The sequence below is a fragment of the Puma concolor genome, chromosome E3 (genome assembly GCF_028749965.1).
Source record: "Puma concolor isolate L17-30 chromosome E3, mPumCon1.1.hap2, whole genome shotgun sequence".
Classification (NCBI taxonomy): domain Eukaryota; kingdom Metazoa; phylum Chordata; class Mammalia; order Carnivora; family Felidae; genus Puma; species Puma concolor.
Genome location: NC_141682.1, coordinates 15847303 through 15865411, shown reverse-complemented (window position 1 = coordinate 15865411; position 18109 = coordinate 15847303). Strand labels below are relative to the sequence as shown.

At 43.8% G+C, this 18109-nt stretch overlaps 1 protein-coding gene and 1 long non-coding RNA gene across 3 annotated transcripts in view; both read left to right on the top strand.

The window, feature by feature from the left end:
- TMEM248 (transmembrane protein 248) overlaps positions 1–18109 on the top strand; it is a 42424-nt gene that overhangs the window by 2430 nt on the left and 21885 nt on the right. The window contains exon 1 of one of the 2 annotated variants that reach the window (XM_025923395.2): positions 7815–8081. The exons of the other annotated variant lie outside the window; for it this stretch is intronic. The gene's annotated coding sequence lies outside the window, so the exon portion shown is untranslated. Of the gene's footprint in view, positions 1–7814; positions 8082–18109 lie in introns of those variants that run through there. 2 annotated transcript variants of the gene reach the window in all.
- On the top strand, positions 11300–17264 carry LOC147572989 (uncharacterized). Its single transcript, XR_015245445.1, has 2 exons — positions 11300–14047; positions 14276–17264. It is a non-coding gene; the product is annotated as an uncharacterized LOC147572989 (long non-coding RNA).

Sequence of the window (18109 nt, the reverse complement as noted above, 5' to 3'; positions counted from 1 at the left end):
CAATGTGGGGCTCGATCCCACAAACCACGAGATCATGACCTGAGCTGAAATCAAGAGTCGGTCGCTAACACACTGAGCCACCCAGGCACCCTGAGATTTGAAGAGTTTTTATTAGGGACAAGATGAAAAAGAGGAGAGGATGTTTTCAGTGGGGCGTGGCTGTTAGGTCACCAGTTGTAGGGAGATTAGGATAATAGCATCTCAAGCTACAATATTTGATTCACATTTTAACACATGCTGTCAATTCCTGAGCAGCCATGAATTTCTAGTTGACTGTAGGAGGCAGCAGAATTGCCCTGAGTGTACCGCAGCCTGAAGCAGAGGTCAGAAACTATGGCCTGCAGCCAAATCTGGCCCAGCACTTGCTTTTGTAAATAAGATTTTATTAGACTACAGCCACTCCCATTCATTCTGTGTCTTTCACAGTGCATGGCAGAGATGAATAGTTGCGACAGACATCGTATGGTCCATAAAGCTTAAAAATATATATATATTTTCTTGCAGAAAGGTTTGCTGACTTCTGGCCTAATGTATCACAGTGATTGTTATTTTTTCTTCTAAATTTTTATTTTGAGAAGTGTCAAATCTACAGAAATACTGAAAGAATACTATAAGGAACATTTGTATGCCCTTCTCCTTGATTCAGTACTTAACATTTTGTCACATTTGCTTCCTCTCTCTCTCTCAGGTGCGGATATCATAATTCAATACCTCTATTTAGTATATATCTAAATATAGTATATATCTCCTAAGAATAAGGACAATCTTTTACGTAACCACAGGAATTTAACATTGATGCAGTCAGTAGACCATATCCAAATTTTCCCAATCCAGGTTCCTGTGCAGGATTGCTTTTAGTGGTCATGTGTCTTTAGTGGTCTTTAATCTAGAACAATTGCCCAGGTTTATTTCTTTTTTCCTCAGCTTGTTAAGGTAAAATTGGCAAATAAAATTATGAGATATTGAAAGTGTACATCATGATGATTTGGTATACATGAATTTGGTATACATGTCTTTCTTGTTTTCATGACATTGATGTACTTGAAGAGTGTGGGATAGGTATTTTCATAATGTCACTCATCCTGGATTTGCTTGATCACGTCCTGAGGATTATATTCAGGTTTTAGCATTTTGGCAGGAATGCCAAAGAGGTGATGTGTCCTTCTCAGTGCACCCCATCAGGTGACCCAGTGATTATTAGTGCAGCAAAACTCTACCTATGGTGGTAGTCAAACAGGATTGACTTGCTCAAGACCCAAAATGACAGGGCTCAAAATGGCAGTGCTTACCTATCTACAGTCTATTCCTGGAAAGGGTACTAGGTAGCAACAGCATGGAAATAAGGAAATCACAGCCAAAGGCTGTCTCACCCTAAGGGTCTGGGACGTCCAGGTGCAAGGTCCTATTACCCACCCCTCTCTTGGTTCAGGAACCACCTACACTCGCACAGAACACCTTGGAACAGGTACTCTGTTCACATAGAAGATCCAAATGTGCACATGGATTTCAAATGTTTGCAGTCATCTGGGGGGTTGGCATCCATTTAAACAGAGAGCTGATCCATCCACTAATAAATAACATGAGCACAAATGTTTCATACTTGACAATCCTTTTCCTCCCTGATCACTGGCTATCTGTGCTTTGTGGCGTACTTCTGTTGACTGATTAAACTACAACCAACCAATTTTTTATGATGTTGCCCCTTCCAACAAAATCTGCCTTTTCTCACGTACCATAATTGGTTCTCATAGCAGTATAAGTCAGAGGCCTTGTCTCCAGTATTTCATGAGCAAACGTCAAATGCAGACCCAAAGACATAGTCCCGTTACAATTGCTCCCCGTGGTCACACAGACCTCACACCTGGTCATCGGTTGTGAGGACACAGACCACGCGCAGAAGGTCATTAGATTGGACGTTGTCCACTCGCGTGGTTTTTTTTTTTTCTTAATGCGGTGAAATATTTCCAACTCACACCGACACTTTTTGGGTGCCCAGTTCAGTGGTATTGAGTGCATTCGCAATGTCATGCCACCGTCACCACTGCCTGTTTCCAGAACTAATAGAAACTCTATACAATGAAACAATAGCTCCCCATTCCCTGCTTCCCGTGGCCCCCCGATGACCTCTTTTCTACTTTCTGTCTCCATGACTTTGCTGCTTCATGTAAGTTAAATCATGTAACATTTGTTCCTTGTGTCTGGTTTGTTTCATTTATCATAATGTTTTCATTTCACATAATGTTGCAGAACGTGTCAGAGTGCCCTTCCTTTCCAAGGTGATATTCTTTCATATGTGTAGGCCAATTTGTTTGCTTATTAATCTGTTGGTGAACATCTGGGTTGTTTCCACCTTCTGACTATTACAGATAATGGGGTGATGAACATCGGTGGGTACGCATCGGTTTTAACTCCTGCTTTTTGTTCTTCGCGATGTACACCTAGGATTAGAATTGACGGGCCACATGGTGATTCTATGTCTCACTTTCTGAGGGTCCGCCAAACGGTTGTCCGTAGTGGTCAGGTCACTTGTTGGCTCTTCAAAAAAGAGGAGCTTTGGACACAGTTCTTTGCCCCCAGGACCTTCGGAGTCAAAGCTAAGAGACCATATTTATTCCCTTCCTCTAAGCTTCTCAACCAGCCATGGAGATTTGGTTAGACTTTCCCTTTAACAAGCTATTGGCTCCCTTTCCCCTGGGAGCAATTGCATCTTCTTCCATATATCATCAATTTTAAGCCAGTCTTTTCTCTCTAAAGAAGGCCCTGTGGTTCCCTACCGTGCAAATATACTGCTGGCAGCAACAGGAGATGGGCAGGAGCCTTCTCTTCAGTTCACCTCGAGGGTCTGATTGGATACGTGCAGAGAAGTGCATCTGGCCCATCCACTGGGCAACAAAACATCTCAGCAGCCAGCTCCACCGTGGTGGGGTGCGGGGAAGTGACCGTCAGTCCTATCGATCCCTTTGAAATCCTGCCGTTAGGTCCAAATTTACGGACATGGTATCTTGTTGTGGAATAGTCCCAGCCTCTGGAGCCCTTACCTGAAGTTTTAGTGCAGGTTCAATGTTGAAAGAGAAAACAGAGTGCAGCGGGGAGGGCCCCTGTGTGAATTCCTCTGCCACCTCCCCTCCCCCCTGCCCTGACTCCACCACAAAAGCATGGCAGGTAAGGGAGACACCATCACAGCATACATTTACAAATCACATATTCCAACTTTTGACCAGACTTTGATTCTGGTCGCTTTTATAGTAGCGTCCCCATAGCCCCCTGGATCAATTCTATTGCCCCTATGGGGCTTGTTAGCAGGCCGAGGCAACACTGTAAATGTACTCCATGCCCAGGAGATCTAGAAGAGTTACTTCTCCACCTCTGGCCATTTCACCACCCATTGTTGGTAAAAGACCTTGGGAACCCCACTGGGAGTTGAGTCAAGAGACCCCCGCATTTTTGTCTGTCTTCTTCCTCCATTATGACTTTTTTTTTTTTTTAATTTTTTTTTTCAACGTTTATTTTATTTTTGGGACAGAGAGAGACAGAGCATGAACGGGGGAGGGGCAGAGAGAGAGGGAGACACAGAATTGGAAACAGGCTCCAGGCTCTGAGCCATCAGCCCAGAGCCCGACACGGGGCTCGAACCCACGGACCGCGAGATCGTGACCTGGCTGAAGTCGGACGCTTTAACCGACTGCGCCACCCAGGCGCCCCCATTATGACTTTTTTAAAAGTTTATTTATTTTGAGAGAAGAGAGAGTGCATGAGTGGGGTAGGGGCAGAGAGAGAGGGGAGAGAATCCCAAGTGGGCTCTACACTGTCAGCACAGAGCCTGATGCAGGGCTCAAACTCACAAACTTGAGATCATGACCTGAGCTGAAACCAAGAGCTGGATGCTCAACCGACTGCGCCACCCAGGCACCCCGAAATAATATCAATCTTAAGGAAAACTTGCAGGTATTGGACAAAGAACTACTACCTTTGTATTAAAAGTGAGTATTTGGGGCACCTGGGTGGCGCAGTCGGTTAAGCGTCCGACTTCGACCAGGTCACGATCTCGCGGTCCGTGGGTTCGAGCCCCGCGTCAGGCTCTGGGCTGATGGCTCAGAGCCTGGAGCCTGTTTCCGATTCTGTGTCTCCCTCTCTCTCTGCCCCTCCCCCGTTCATGCTCTGTCTCTCTCTGTCCCAAAAATAAATAAACGTTGAAAAAAATAAATAAATAAAAGTGAGTATTTTAGAATCTAATGCTGTAGGCTCACTGGAACCTTATTTCTTTCTGGAATTTCCCCAAGCCTTTGGATTTTCCATCCGAGGGGCTTTGAGGAGACTTAGATGTGGGATCCCCTGATTTTCATAAAGGTTTTGGTGGCACTTTCTCTCTCAATTTCTTTCTTTTTTGACTTTTAAAACTAGCTGTCTAAAGATTCCCACATGATTAGAGGCTGAATTGTTAGTCCCTTTCTTGTGTTGATTTCCTTTCTTTTGTAAAGTTCTAACTTTTTTGAAAACATCTTTACTGAGATGTAATTCATATACCATGTAATTCACACAATTAAAGTGTATAATTCAATGGTTTTCAGTGCATTCACCAAGTCAATTTTCAAGTGTTTTTCTTGGCCCCAAAAGAAACCCTGTTCCCCTTTAGTTACCACCTCCCACCTTTGGCAACCACGAATTCACTTTCCGTCTCCATGGATTTGCCTCTTCTGGACATTTCATATCAAATGGAATCATATAATATGTGGCCTTTCGTGACAGGCTTCTTTCATTTATCATGATGCTTTGAAGCTTCATTCCCCTTTACGGGTGAATAATGTTCCACGGTATGGATGTACCACATTTTGTTTATCCATTCATCAGTTGATGAACATCTGGGCTGTTTCCACTTTTTTGACTATTTTCGTGTTGACATGCTTTAATCCTCTTGGGTCTCTGGTCATGGAATTGCTGGGCTAAAATGTTAACTCTCTGTTTCGCTTTTTGAGGAACTGCCAGTTTGTTTTCCAAAGTGGCTGTGCCAGTTTTTTTTTTTTTTTTTTAATTTTTTTTTCAACGTTTTATTTATTTTTGGGACAGAGAGAGACAGAGCACGAACGGGGGAGGGGCAGAGAGAGAGGGAGACACAGAATCGGAAACAGGCTCCAGGCTCTGAGCCATCAGCCCAGAGCCCGACGCGGGGCTTGAACTCACGGAGCGCGAGATCGTGACCTGGCTGAAGTCGGACGCTTAACCGACTGCGCCACCCAGGCGCCCCAGTTTGTTTTTTTTTTTTTTTTTAATCCTCCATGTGGTAGCTGGGATAAAGGATTTGAGGTTGCCTCTTTTACGTTCTCCTGTGGTCTCAATGTCAAAGTCATATGTGGTGCTAGTGCTGGCAGGACGCCTTGAGTTACAGTGTTGGTCGTAGCCTGGGTGAGGGGCATCCCATTAGGGAGCTCGATTCTGTCATTATATAGATAGTTCAATACTGCCTACGCCTGCAGTGTTTTTGCAACTTTAGTATTGGTTGACAACAGAGGGGAAGTGACATTGTCTTTCTCTGGATAAGCATGATGGATCCTTCTCTTAATCCATTCCAGAAACCTAGGGGCTTCCCTATGAACCATCCCCACAAAGGTATTAGCCAATAGTTGGTGGACCAAAATCTTCCCCTTTAGTCAGAAGTGTTCAAAGCAGAGACACTGCTCCTCATTCTAAAATTCTCTAAAATTCTCAGGAATCATTTTAACAAAGGTTTATTAGGATGATGTCTGTAATGACCTGGAAAATTATTCAGTTCTCTCACTGAATAATCCCTTATTTCCCTAGTTTCTTGCCCTCCCTGTCATCTTGCCCAACTTGAATTATCTTCTTTGTTGTCCTAAGTCTCACAGAATTAGCTGACTCATCAAATATTATGGTGCCAGCCAGAGAGGACACAGCTCACCCCAAGGAGATTCTGAACTTAACTTTCATTTTGCTGATGCTCAAAGCAGCAACCACAGATCTGAATTTTTAGCTGACCTGGTATCAGTTTGCAGTTCCCTGCCGGTCCATTTTTCTAGCTCCTGAGGTTCAGATTCTTTCAGTTCCAGATTTCACTGGAATGTTTTACAACTAGTATCTAATTTCAAAGTCTGTGCTACTTCAAACCAAGAGTAACTTGTTCATTTTCATCTCTTTTATCAGAATCACCTTTTTTTTTTTTTTTCCTAGTAATGCCTTAGCCATATTTTGAGCTAAGAATGAGTCAGGGTTTTTTCAGTAAATCCTACATCTGACACCAGCTGCTGAAATGGTTTAACAGGCTTTGGTTGCTAAAGAAAACTCACAGATCCTAACAAATCTACAGTTTATTACAGGACAAAAAATACAATACACCAATAATATTTAAGTAAGGGCTGGAAAGGGGAGGTGCAAGGTTCTATTATCCTTCTTCTGTAAGAGCCCAAACAGATGGCGCTTTCACTCCTGGGGCAGGAACCACCATGTGCATGGAACGCTTTAGAGCAGGGAGCCCAAAATTGAGTCTCTGCTGGTTTCTTTTCTAATGTTTTTTCTGGTCACACAGCATAGGCATATTCCTGCTTGTAACTAGCCCCAAATGCAGAGCCCTTTGTCTATTATCAACAAATAATGCTGATAAGCTGACATAAACTACTCTGAAGCTTCTTGAACCCATAAAATACTACTATTAAATCGGTGTGTGTCATACCAACCAGGGGTCAGTGCCCTGCAGGAACTTTGACAAACAGCTCAGGTCCTACCGTGGTTAGCTCTCAAAGCACATAACTTATCTTTGGATAGTGCTTTACAGTTTTACAGAGTGGAGGAATTTAACGAACTGGAACAAGCTGATGTTATCACCCCCACCTCAGAAACCAAGTACATGAGGCTCAGAGTGCTTGTGACTTGCTCAAGGTACCTTGAAGTAGCCTGTGTGCCCTCCCCCATTCTATTCTCTTACCACTTAACATGAAGTTTGTGCATCTCTTCCTGTTTTTGTTTTTCTGAATTCCACCAGTCACGTATGCATCTCTAAACAATGCGTTGATTAGCATGTTTGGGGGATTTTATATAATTGAATTATGCTGCAATGTATCCTTTCATGGCTTGCCCCCCGCCCCCCCCCCCCCCCCCCAGCATGTTATGCCCTTAATGTGAGCCCGGATGTTGTCAAGCTGTTCTGAATAATCTTCGCTGTCGAAATTGTTTATATAAGAATATACTGCCTATTTTTACGTTTGACTGTATGGATGTTTGTTTTCTCTTCAATTCTTAGTGACTACAAATAATGGTGCTATAAATATTCTTTATTATGTCTACTTGCGCAGATGTGCAACTGTTTCTCCGGGGTAATATATTCTCCAGAAAGAAGGCACATCTTCAAGTTTCCTGGACGATGCCAAATTACCTTACAAAGGGACTGTATTAAAATTATACTTTCATGGGCAGTGATTAATGCACGGGCACACACAGACACACACTACACACCTACGTATGCACACACGTTATACTCCTAACCATCACGCACAGCACTAAACACGCACACGGATCCACAAACGCACAGCACACACGGTCTTTACAGAACGCACTGACACGCAGGTCCACCCACGTGCACTAGGCACGGGCACTCACCACGATGCCAGCCTCACAACACCCCGTTCAAACACAGACACAGAAAGGCAGGCCCCGCGCTCCGTGTCAGCACGCACGCAGCCCCGGTACTCGCACGCAAGCTCCCACGTAGCCCAGCCAGGGGGCGTGGTCTCCGCAGCTCGCGACTGAGGAATCTTGTCCCGGCCGCGCCGCCGTCGGACGCCAGGTGTCGGAGGTCACGGCAGCGTTGGCGGTGGCGTTTTTTTTCTACCCGGAAACCACGGCTGCCGGACCCTGAGAGGAGTCTGTGTCGCGGCGGCGTGAGCCGGACTGGCCTCTGGTCCTCGCCTGGGCCCCGTGGAGCCCGAGGCCGCCCCCGGCGCGGCGGGGAGGATGGTTCCGAGCGGCCCCCGGCCCGCCGCGCGCCGCCGCGAGTGATCTCTGAGCGGCCGCGGGCGTCCGCCGAACAGCTGGCCCGGCCGGGCCCGGGGCGCGCCGCTGCCCACCGGGGCGGGGTGAGCCGGGGGCGGGCGGGCCGGGGTCGGGGCTCAGCCGGGGCTGAGCGCGGGGTCGGGAGGGCGCCGTGCTGGTCGGGAGCGGCCCTTCCGGCCGGGTGTCTTCACCTCCTCTCGGGGCTGCAGCCCCCGCCCCAGCTGGCGGTGGGGGTCGCTCCGTCTTAGCCCAAGCCTGGCCTGCGCCGCTGGCGTGGGCCTGTTTACCCGCCCCCCCGGGTTGGTCCACCCGCATGCCTGGAGCCAGGGTGCCCTGCCGCCCTCGAGATGGCGGGACGTCCCCCGTTCAGACCTGAGGCCTGGATAATTTGGATTTGGCACGGGGAACATTTTGGTAGTTTGCCATTTTTGACTTTGGGTCGTGTTTGCGTTACTTCTCTATTTGCAAATCATGTACATCTCAGGAAGAAGATGGGAGGGATAGACTTAACCTATGTGCAGACACTTGAAATTGTGGTATATTATGTGTCAGGCTTGGTAAATACCGAGAGATAGGGTGGATAATCATCTTCACTCATATTTTAGTAAAATAAATCGAGGAGTGGCTGCGGGGGAATTTAGAGCCAGGTAGTTCTGTTTCTCTTGATAAACACCATTAGAAATAAAACCAAGCCTATTGTGCTGTTTTGAACTGTGTGAACACCATAACCGGGGAACAGCTGGTGAGGGGGCCTTTGTTGAAGAATACGATGCCTGTAGTTTAGTTCTCAACTAGCAGATTACAGCCCTTATTCAGCGATGAATGGGGAGCTTCTTTGCAGCTTGCTTTAAAGCAGGGAAGATTGTGGCTGCTCCTGAACTGCTACTTTCCTGCCTCAAAGGTGAGCCTATGTGGGAGGCAGTGGGAGGAAAAATTCCAAGGCTGGAATTTGATTAATTTCATGGTGGATATTTAATAACTTTTTTTGTCCCGATAGCTCTTTGGTTAGCTTGGGGTCTGAGCATTTGTATCCTGTGTGTAGATGAAATTGCTTGAAGGGTAAGAACACCTTCCGGTTTCCTGATTTAAGGAAAGGAAATAGACCTGTTGTGCAGCTAAGATAGACTTGATGACTGCAAGCTCTTTACTCCCTGGGATAAGGAGGCAGTGTGCTGACTTCTTAGTAAAGGTGGAGGAAGAATTTCTGTGGCCTAATTGAGGTGGGAGGACTGAAAGCCGGACTGCCTGCCACCCACGTCTGGGTACTGAGATCCCCAAATGCTGATTGAGCATCCCTGTGTTAGGGCAGCTGGCAGCTGTTGCACGGAAGAGAGACAAGACCTAAGTGCAAATACAGTTTCTGCCCGCGGGGAACATACTTCGAGAAAGCAGTAGGCTCATAAAAGTGGCAGGACTGAATGGCCACGTGGAGATAACTATCAGAGGTTTTTGTTATGGTTAGGCTTCATAAAGGAAGTGACCCTTGAGGTGGACCTCAAAAGATCTTGAGCATTTGGGTCAGAATTAACTGGGAAATGAAAAAGCTAGGGCCAGGTGTTGGAACAGCACTCAGACTAGGTAGCTGGGCAGTAGAAACCTGGAAGCAGTGGCAGAGGCAGTCGGTAAGAAGGGTTAAATGCTTTTCTAAGACAGAAAAAGCACTGGCTACCCAGTCTGGCTTCTGGTAGATTTCTGAGTTCTAAAGACTTGTTTTCATTTGGTGGGTTTCTTTTGTTCTGTTACTCAGACAATGACACAAAGCAGTGCTTAACTTATTTTAAGGACAATGAAAAAGATGCTGATTGTGATTCCTGTCTGGTATTAACAGTCAGGAAATTAAATTTAGTGTCTGCAAGTTGTTTCTGTGCCTGTGTTTAGTTTGTGGGAACTCGACTCTAGTATGATCTTTGCCACTGTGGCTACTGCCAGTTGATGAATGGCAGGCTTTTAAGCCAATTCCTGAGTATTTTGTTTTCTTAATTTTTAAATGTTTACATATCTATTTATTATTATTTTTAATGTTTATTTATTTTTGAGAGAGAGAGACAGAGCGCGAGCAGGGGAGGGGCAGAGAGAGGGAGACACAGAATTCGAAGCAGGCTCCAGGCTCCGAGCTGTCAGCACAGAGCCCGACAGAGGGCTCAAACTCGTGAACCGAAAGATCATGACCTGAGCCAAAGTCAGACGCTCAAGGGACTGAGCCACCCAGGTGCCCCAGTGTTTATTTTTGAGAGGGAGACAGAATCCAAAGCAGGCTCCAGGCTCCGAGCTGTCAGCACAGAGCCTGACGCAGGGCTTGAATTCATGAACCACAAGATCATGACCTGAGCTGAAGTTGGACGCTCAACCAGCCGAGCCACCCAGACATCCCCTGGGTGTTTTTACTGACATCTAGTTCACTGAGATGTGGCTGGTTTCTCTTACACAGTATTGTCGAAGACGTTTGAAGCCATTCAAATAGGATGCCATGTGATTGCTCTGCAACATTATGACTAGTCTCAGGACCTCACTGGCTTCAACCTTAGTCTTTTGTTAAACACTCTCAGGATTGCACCATCTTAACTTTTTGATATTTCTTTTAGACTCTTCTTCCCTTTCTAGCCACTGCTCTGTCTCCTTGTTATAGACCTGCGTCTGAAAAAGAGTGGCCTTTACAGGAGACACAGCATGACCTAGTACACGGATGGCCAATCTGCGGGATGTTTTTTGTCAGTAACATGCTGCAGAATCCCATTGCCATGTAAGACAGCCTTTATAAAAGTATTTTACTATGACATTTTAATTAAAATGAAAAAGGTTATGTGGAATTTAGGAAACAAAACAAATGATCATAAGAAAAAAGAGCAAACCAAGAAATGGACTCTTTTCTTTTTTCAATTTTTTCTTTTAATGTTTGTTTATTTTTGAGAGAGAGAGACAGAGCACAAACGGGGGAGGGCCTGAGAGGGGAAGACAAAGAATCCGAAACAAGCTCCAGGCTCTGAGCTGTCAGCACAGAGCCCGATGCCTGGCTGGAATTCACAAACTGAGATCATGACCTGATCCGAAGTCAGAGTAACTGACCACCCAGGCACCCCTGAAATGGACTCTTATTTTTATTTTTTTTTTTTGGGACAGAGAGAGACAGAGCATGAACGGGGGAGGGGCATAGAGAGAGGGAGACACAGAATCGGAAACAGGCTCCAGGCTCTGAGCCATCAGCCCAGAGCCCGACGCGGGGCTCGAACTCACGGACCGCGAGATCGTGACCTGGCTGAAGTCGGACGCTTAACCCACTGCGCCACCCAGGCGCCCCTGGACTCTTAATTAATAGAGAACAAACTGATGGTTACTAGAAGAGAGGTGGGTAGGGGATGGGTGAAATAGGTGATGGGGATTAAGGAGTGCCCTTGTGATGAGCACTGGGTGTTATATGGAAGTGTTGAATCACAGTGTAGTGTACTCTTGAAACTAATATTACACTGTATGTTAACTAACTGGAATTTAAGTAAAAACTCAAAAAAAAAAAAAAAAAAAAAAAGAGCCCAGTATCATAGTGACTTAAAGGAATGGAGGAAAGATAGAGTTTTTAGCAAATTGATTTTCCATTTTGGATTCATTTTGATAAATATGGAAATCTTTAAATTATCCTTCCCTGGTACAGATTGAATAAATTTGACAAGAGGTCTGTAGTTCTCTCTGTGTATAATTCCATACCTGAATGTAGTCCTGGGACTGTACATCAACCTTTGGTGATGACTGTCTACGAAGTATGGTCATTTGGTTGGACCTTTATGCTGTTTGGTTAAAAGTGCTGTTTTCACAACATCTGCCAGTCTTTACACTGAGTTTGGATGTTATAATTTCATATTGAACTTTTAGTGTTGATTTAATCTTGTCATCACTCATGATCTGTTTTTTTAAATACCTGTTAATTAAACTCCAAGTCATTAAACTTTAATGTGGGGATACTTTTCAATTTGGTTTCTAAAATGCTCAACAATTAAAAAAAAAAACAACAACTAAAGAACAAAGATAAGTTATTTTCCATTTTGGAACTATGGTGAATTAATTTTTTTTAAAAGGAGAGGGAGGCATGTTGGAAGTTACCATGATTTTATATTATGCCTTTGAAAATGGAGCCATGCGTTTGTTAATTATAAGTGAGTAGAAATACAGCCAGAGTCTGAATTTTGGAACTAAGTCTGGTTACAAACATGTTATTATGTCAGCCCATGTTGTTCCTTTTTGTCTTTATTCGAGTACTGGTGTTGCCTAAAATGCATTAAGACTTTATGCTTCCTGTTGTAATTTATCTTGATCATTTAAACTTGTTGTGAGTTATTGTGAAAGTCTTTTCTGCACTATGAAATGTATTAGCTTGAGAAACAGGAAACCATTGAGAGAAGATTCTACTCATCTTTGCTTTATACTCTGATTGATGAGAGTTGTGAGATACGAATTGCCTTGCTTAAAGAGGTGGAAAATAAGTTAACCATTTTAAACTTCAAAAAAAATCAGTCTTGTGCTTTTATGACTAAGATACACCTTATATAGCCCTGGCCTAAGAAAATTTTGTTTCTTTTCAGCTTGGCATTAGACTTGAAACCTACTTATCAATCCTGGTATTGTGATTGATGACACAGCTTTTAGAGTGAGAAGAATTAAGTCAGAAGCTCTCTCTTGCCACTTATTACCTAGCACAGATTACTTAACCTCTTTTGATTCAGTTTCCTCATCTGTAAAATGAGGATAGTAATATTTACCTGGCAGCGTTGTGAGGATTAAAAAGTATGGTGTATGTACTTGGCATGGTGCCTGGCACGGGGCATGTTTTAAGTAGTAGCTGTTAAAAATGATACTCTCTCCTTAGCCCTTTGGCATCTGGTTTCTGCCTTTATCACATCATCTTAAAGGGGTTTCACTTACAAAACTACTGATGTCTTAACTGTAAAATTGTATGGATACTCTTCGGTTTTCATCTCATTTGGTGGGGTTGACTCAGGTTGACTCTTAATCTGAACCCGTAACATTTATTGGGAGGCAGTAGTCTGCTTCCTGGTTGACGCACCAGTTCTGGAGGCTGACTGGATTTGAATCCAGGTTCATTTACTATTGTATGACCTCGGGCAAGTTAGCTGACTTCTTATGCCTTAATTTACCCCTCTGCGAAATACAGATGTTGTGAGGATCATATACAATACACGCAAAACTCCTAAACAGGGTGCCTCTTTCGTAAAGAGTGAGCAGTTATGTTAGATGTTCTTGTTAAGCAACTGCAGAAACATCATGGAAACAAGAGGCAACACGAACAGGATACATCTGGCTTTCAGTTTGGCTGAAGAAGGCAGTATGGGGGAGGGGGCGGGGGTGTGTGTGTGGAGGAGGACAGCCTCTTGTTAGAGACATTTGCAAGGTGGGAACTGCTTGACTGGTAACTGATAGCTGTTTATAGAAGAGAGAGAGAGAGACTCAAGAATGGCTGGCAGTGGTCACTGGGTAGATGGCTGTGTCTTTCATTATGAGGAGGAGCGGCTTTGGTGACTTTGGAGAAGTTTTGACCTTGGCTCAAGGTGCCTGCCTGTGGGTCAGCTAAGTAGAGAGCTTCTGTATGTGGATGTTTGGGTCTGGGCACGGGGATAGATACAGAAAATTGCAGGGAATAAGTGTGTGTGCCTTGAGCAGAGGCCCAGCCGTGAGCTCGGGGGGAGAAGCAGCTCTTGAAGAAGAGGGAGAAGGAAGGGGTGGCCAGTTAAGCAAAAGGAAAGCCCGGTGATTGATGTCCTGGAGGTGGAAGACATTGTGTCTGTGTCAAATATTGCAGGGAGGGGAGTTAAGGACTGCAATTCTGGCTTGGCTTTACCAACTGAGACCTCACTGGAGACCTGGAAGTTTTCCTGTCTTCATCACTACTAATTTGCCTCTCTGAGGGTCTGTTCTGCTTCATGGTGGGGGAAGGATGGTAGCTGCGTGCTTGAGGTTGCACAGGTTTCTTTGACATCAGCAGGTGGCCTCATCTCTGCTAAGTGTTGAATAGTCTAGTTTCACATCCATTAGTGCTTTTTATTAGGTTCAGGATATTTATTTTCAACGTTTATTTATTTTTGGGACAGAGAGAGACAGAGCATGAACGGGGGAGGGGCAGAGAGAGAGGGAGACACAGAATCGGAAACAGGCTCCAGGCTCTGAGCCATCAGCCCAGAGCCTGACGTGGGGCTCGAACTCACGGACCGCGAGATCGTGACCTGGCTGAAGTCGGACGCTTAACTGACTGCGCCACCCAGGCGCCCCATATTAGGTTCAGGATATTTAAAAAATTTTTCCATTCAAAGTGGGCCCTGGGGCACCTGGATGGCTCAGTCAGTTAAGCATTCGACTTCGGCTCAGATCATGGTTTAACGGTTTGGGAGTTTGAGCCCGGCATCGGGCTCTGTGCTGACAGCTCATGGAGCCTGCTTCAGATCCCTTGTCTCCCTTTCTCTCTGTCCCTCCCGTGCATGCTCTCTCTTTCTCAAAAATAAATAAACATTAAAAACAAAACAAAAAATCCACAATAAACCAAGTGGGCCCCTCTCCCACATCGAGGTGAGTTCCTGCTATTCTTTTAGCACAAGAGCGGTGTATTTCCTGGGGTGGGCACACAAAGCAGGCTCTCCAAGCCTCCCCTGGCATTGCCGCCAGCCCCCACCTCCTAGTCACTTTGAAACTTTGAGAAGGACATGACTTTATCGGAGAGTTTTAAGGAATTTCTCATTTGGCCTGAGGTCGAAAATCTAGTTTAAAATGAACGGTGGTTTTGTTGTTCACGTAAAGTGAACTTTTTGGTCTGGGTCACAGGTAGTGGTTTAGCAGATCTTAAATTCGAGTTTTAGATTGTAGTTTTAAACTTGGGCAAGTAGCTATGTGGTGTACTTGGAGAAAGGGAGACCCTGTGAAAGGCTCCTTATCTGGCATAATCAGTGTTAATTTCCTTTCTAATAAAATACTATAATCAATTACAAAATTGCATATTTCAGCTGTCACTGGCCCCTTGGGCAGCCTTCCTCTTTTAGTAGCTCTTTTCTCTGGTTACAGATGTGTCAGTTTCCTCACTTCTGACCCACTGTCTCTTGTCCCTTTCATTTGAAGCCCTGGTGTTCACCTGTTGTCTGTCTCCTCATCCTTGTTCTCCTCTCCTCACCATTTGCTTTCCCCCTGCCAGAGTGTGGTTTTAGAGGTCACCGGTGATCTTGCCAGGTGGAGCATTACGCAAGCTTAGTTTCACTGGAGTATTTTTTAAAGCGCAGAGAGGCTCAGAGATCCTTTCTTTTCTTAATCATAATACTTACTTCTCAGTACCTCTTCCTTCTTGAGACACTTGCAGGATACCTCACCATCCTGGGCACCTTTTTGGCTCATGGTCACTTCCTCCCCTCTGTGGCCTCCACTGGCCTCTCAACCTCTGCCCTAATGGAGGGGCCCATGCCTGTCTGGAGAACTTCTGTGCCCACCTGCCCCGGGAGCACACAGTACTGGGTTGTCTGCAGGAGCCTCACCTAGATCTTGTTTGCTAGTCTCGGTTTCTCACAGATTCCTCTGAGTACAGATGACTGCAAGTTAAGCTTTGCCTTTCTTTAGCACCAGGACATGCTAGAGGACTGTCCTGCTTTCTGTTTTTTTTTTTTTTTTTTTTTCTAGTTTGGTTTAAGAAAGTTCTGGCGGTTTTTTCTCCTATTTCTCACCTTTATTAATGAAGAAAATGAAGAGAATTAAGATTTAAGGAAGTTTTATTTTGGCCACGAGACCAGCAGGATCTATTGAAGATTGAAGATTATTTACATTTATAAATTTTATTGTTAGAAAGTATTACAAAAGGAATATATATTCATGATGGAAATTTTTTTAAAAAGGAAAAAGATCTATGTAATCTGACCAGCGAGAGGGAACCACCATTGTTTACATTTGAGGGTATGTTATTTGTCTTTTTTTCCTGGATGGGTACTTGTGTGCACCAACTCTCATACTTAAAAAACCTGAATAGCCTCATTCTGTGTATGTTATTTTAGCTGCTGTGTGTTTAATGACCATAGTGTTTTTGCTGGGGATATATCATGCTGTAACCATTTCTCTGCTGTTGTTGGGTATCTAGTTTTTCGTTTTTTACTGTTTTAAACACTCCTGAGATAACTATCTTAGTAGTTAAATCTTTGTTTTCAGTATTTTTTTCTCAGGTGAAGTTTTTAGAAGTTGAACAGCACAGATAAGAGTATGCTGGATTGTAGTGCTATTGATATGTGTGGCCAAGTTCATCTCTAGAAAGTTTCACAGCTCTTTACCTCTTCTCCTCTTCTTTTAAAGTAACTCTGGTGTTTCTCCTAACTTGTGGGTTGCTCGAGGTAACTCCAGTATAATCTTGGTATTGCCTTTTGTCTACTTAAATTGCCACCCGATGTTTAGTGTTGTCATTCAGTTGGTCTCAGAGCTCTAGGTACTCCGTCAATGGACTTCAGTCACATACTCTCACATGTAACTGCATTTTGGCTGTGTTCTGGGTACCTTAAATCCCTAGACTTTTCCCAAGGGGCAGCTTCACAGCCCTGGTGGTTTCTCTCTTTATCCTTGTGAAAGCCTCTAGTTGGACTTGGGATGAATTTAGGAAAAGGGGCCAGATAGTGTGCTTTCTCTCCATCCACTTTTCTTAACCCCATACAGAACTTAACTTATTCTTTAATTAAAAGTGACATTTACTATGGTAGAGATCATAGAAATGTTCTTTTAATTCTTTCCAGAGGAAATACATTTGTTTAGCTTTTGTTAATTATTTGAAAATGCTAGTGAACGGTAGGAAAGGAATGTCAAGTTTGTGAAATATTTGACTTTTAATTGTTTTATTAAAAAATAAAGTCTTTCACTTTTAAGTGAATACAGTTGGCCTCCCCTGGAACTTTCTCTAATTAAATTAGCTATATTGATATTTGCTGATTTGTAGGTATTTATGTTGATATATAGATGTTTACATTCTGGTGTGATGTGGTTTTAATGACTGTTAGTTTTCTCTAGAAGTGAACTTATTTTAGATTTTTGTACTTTTCTAGATGTTTTATAATTGTAGTTCCAGGTGGTGAATGGTTCCTATTTATTTTTATATATGATTCAGATTTTGTCTTTCTCTTAATAAACTGTATAAACATATATAAGAGCTTATTATAACTTTAAATAAACTTACGGAACTCTGATTTACTGTTGATGTTTTTGTTTCTCAATCTTAGGATTCTTAACCTAACTAATGTCATTTTTTGTTTTTATTTTTTTAAAAAAAGACTCAAGTGTTTAAAGGCAGTTTTAGGGTCACAGCAAAATTGAGAGGAAGGTACAGAGATTTCCTGTATAACACTGTCCCACACACATGCATAGCCTCCCCCCTTCAGCATCCCCCACCAGAATGATACATTTGTTATAATTGGTGAACCTCCATCACTGTCATTCAGAGTCCATAATCATACAGAGTATTTTCACTGACCTAAAAATCCTTTGTGCTCCATCTGTTCATCCCTCCCTCCCTCCTGCAGCTTCTGATCCTTTTACTGGCTCCATACTTTTGCCTTTTCCAGAATGTCATATCTTTGGAATCATAGGGTATGTGGCCTTTTCAGATTGACCTCTTTCATGTAGTAATATGCATTTAAGTTTCCACCTTGGCTTTCATGGCTTGATAGCTCATTTCTTTTTTAGTACTGAATAATATATTCCACTGTCTGGATATACCACAGTTTATCCATTGCCCTACTGAAAGGTGTCTATCTGGGTTGCTTCCAAATTGTGGCAAGTATGAATAATGCTGTTGTGAACCTCCATGCGTAGAGTTTTATGTGACCTAAGTTTTAAAGTACTTTGGGCGAATACCAAGCAGTGCACTTGCTGGATATTGTGGTTGAGAGTGTGTTTTAGTTTTGTAGGAAACCACCAAACTTCTAAAGTGGCTGTATCGTTTTGCATTCCTACCAGCAATGAATGAGAGTTTCTGTTGCTCTGCATTCTTGCCAGTGTTTGGCATTGTCAGTGTTGTGGGTTTTGGCCCTTCTAGGAAGGGTAGTGGTATTTCATTGTTGTTTTAATTTGGATTTCCCGATAACCTGTGATGTGGGGCATCTTT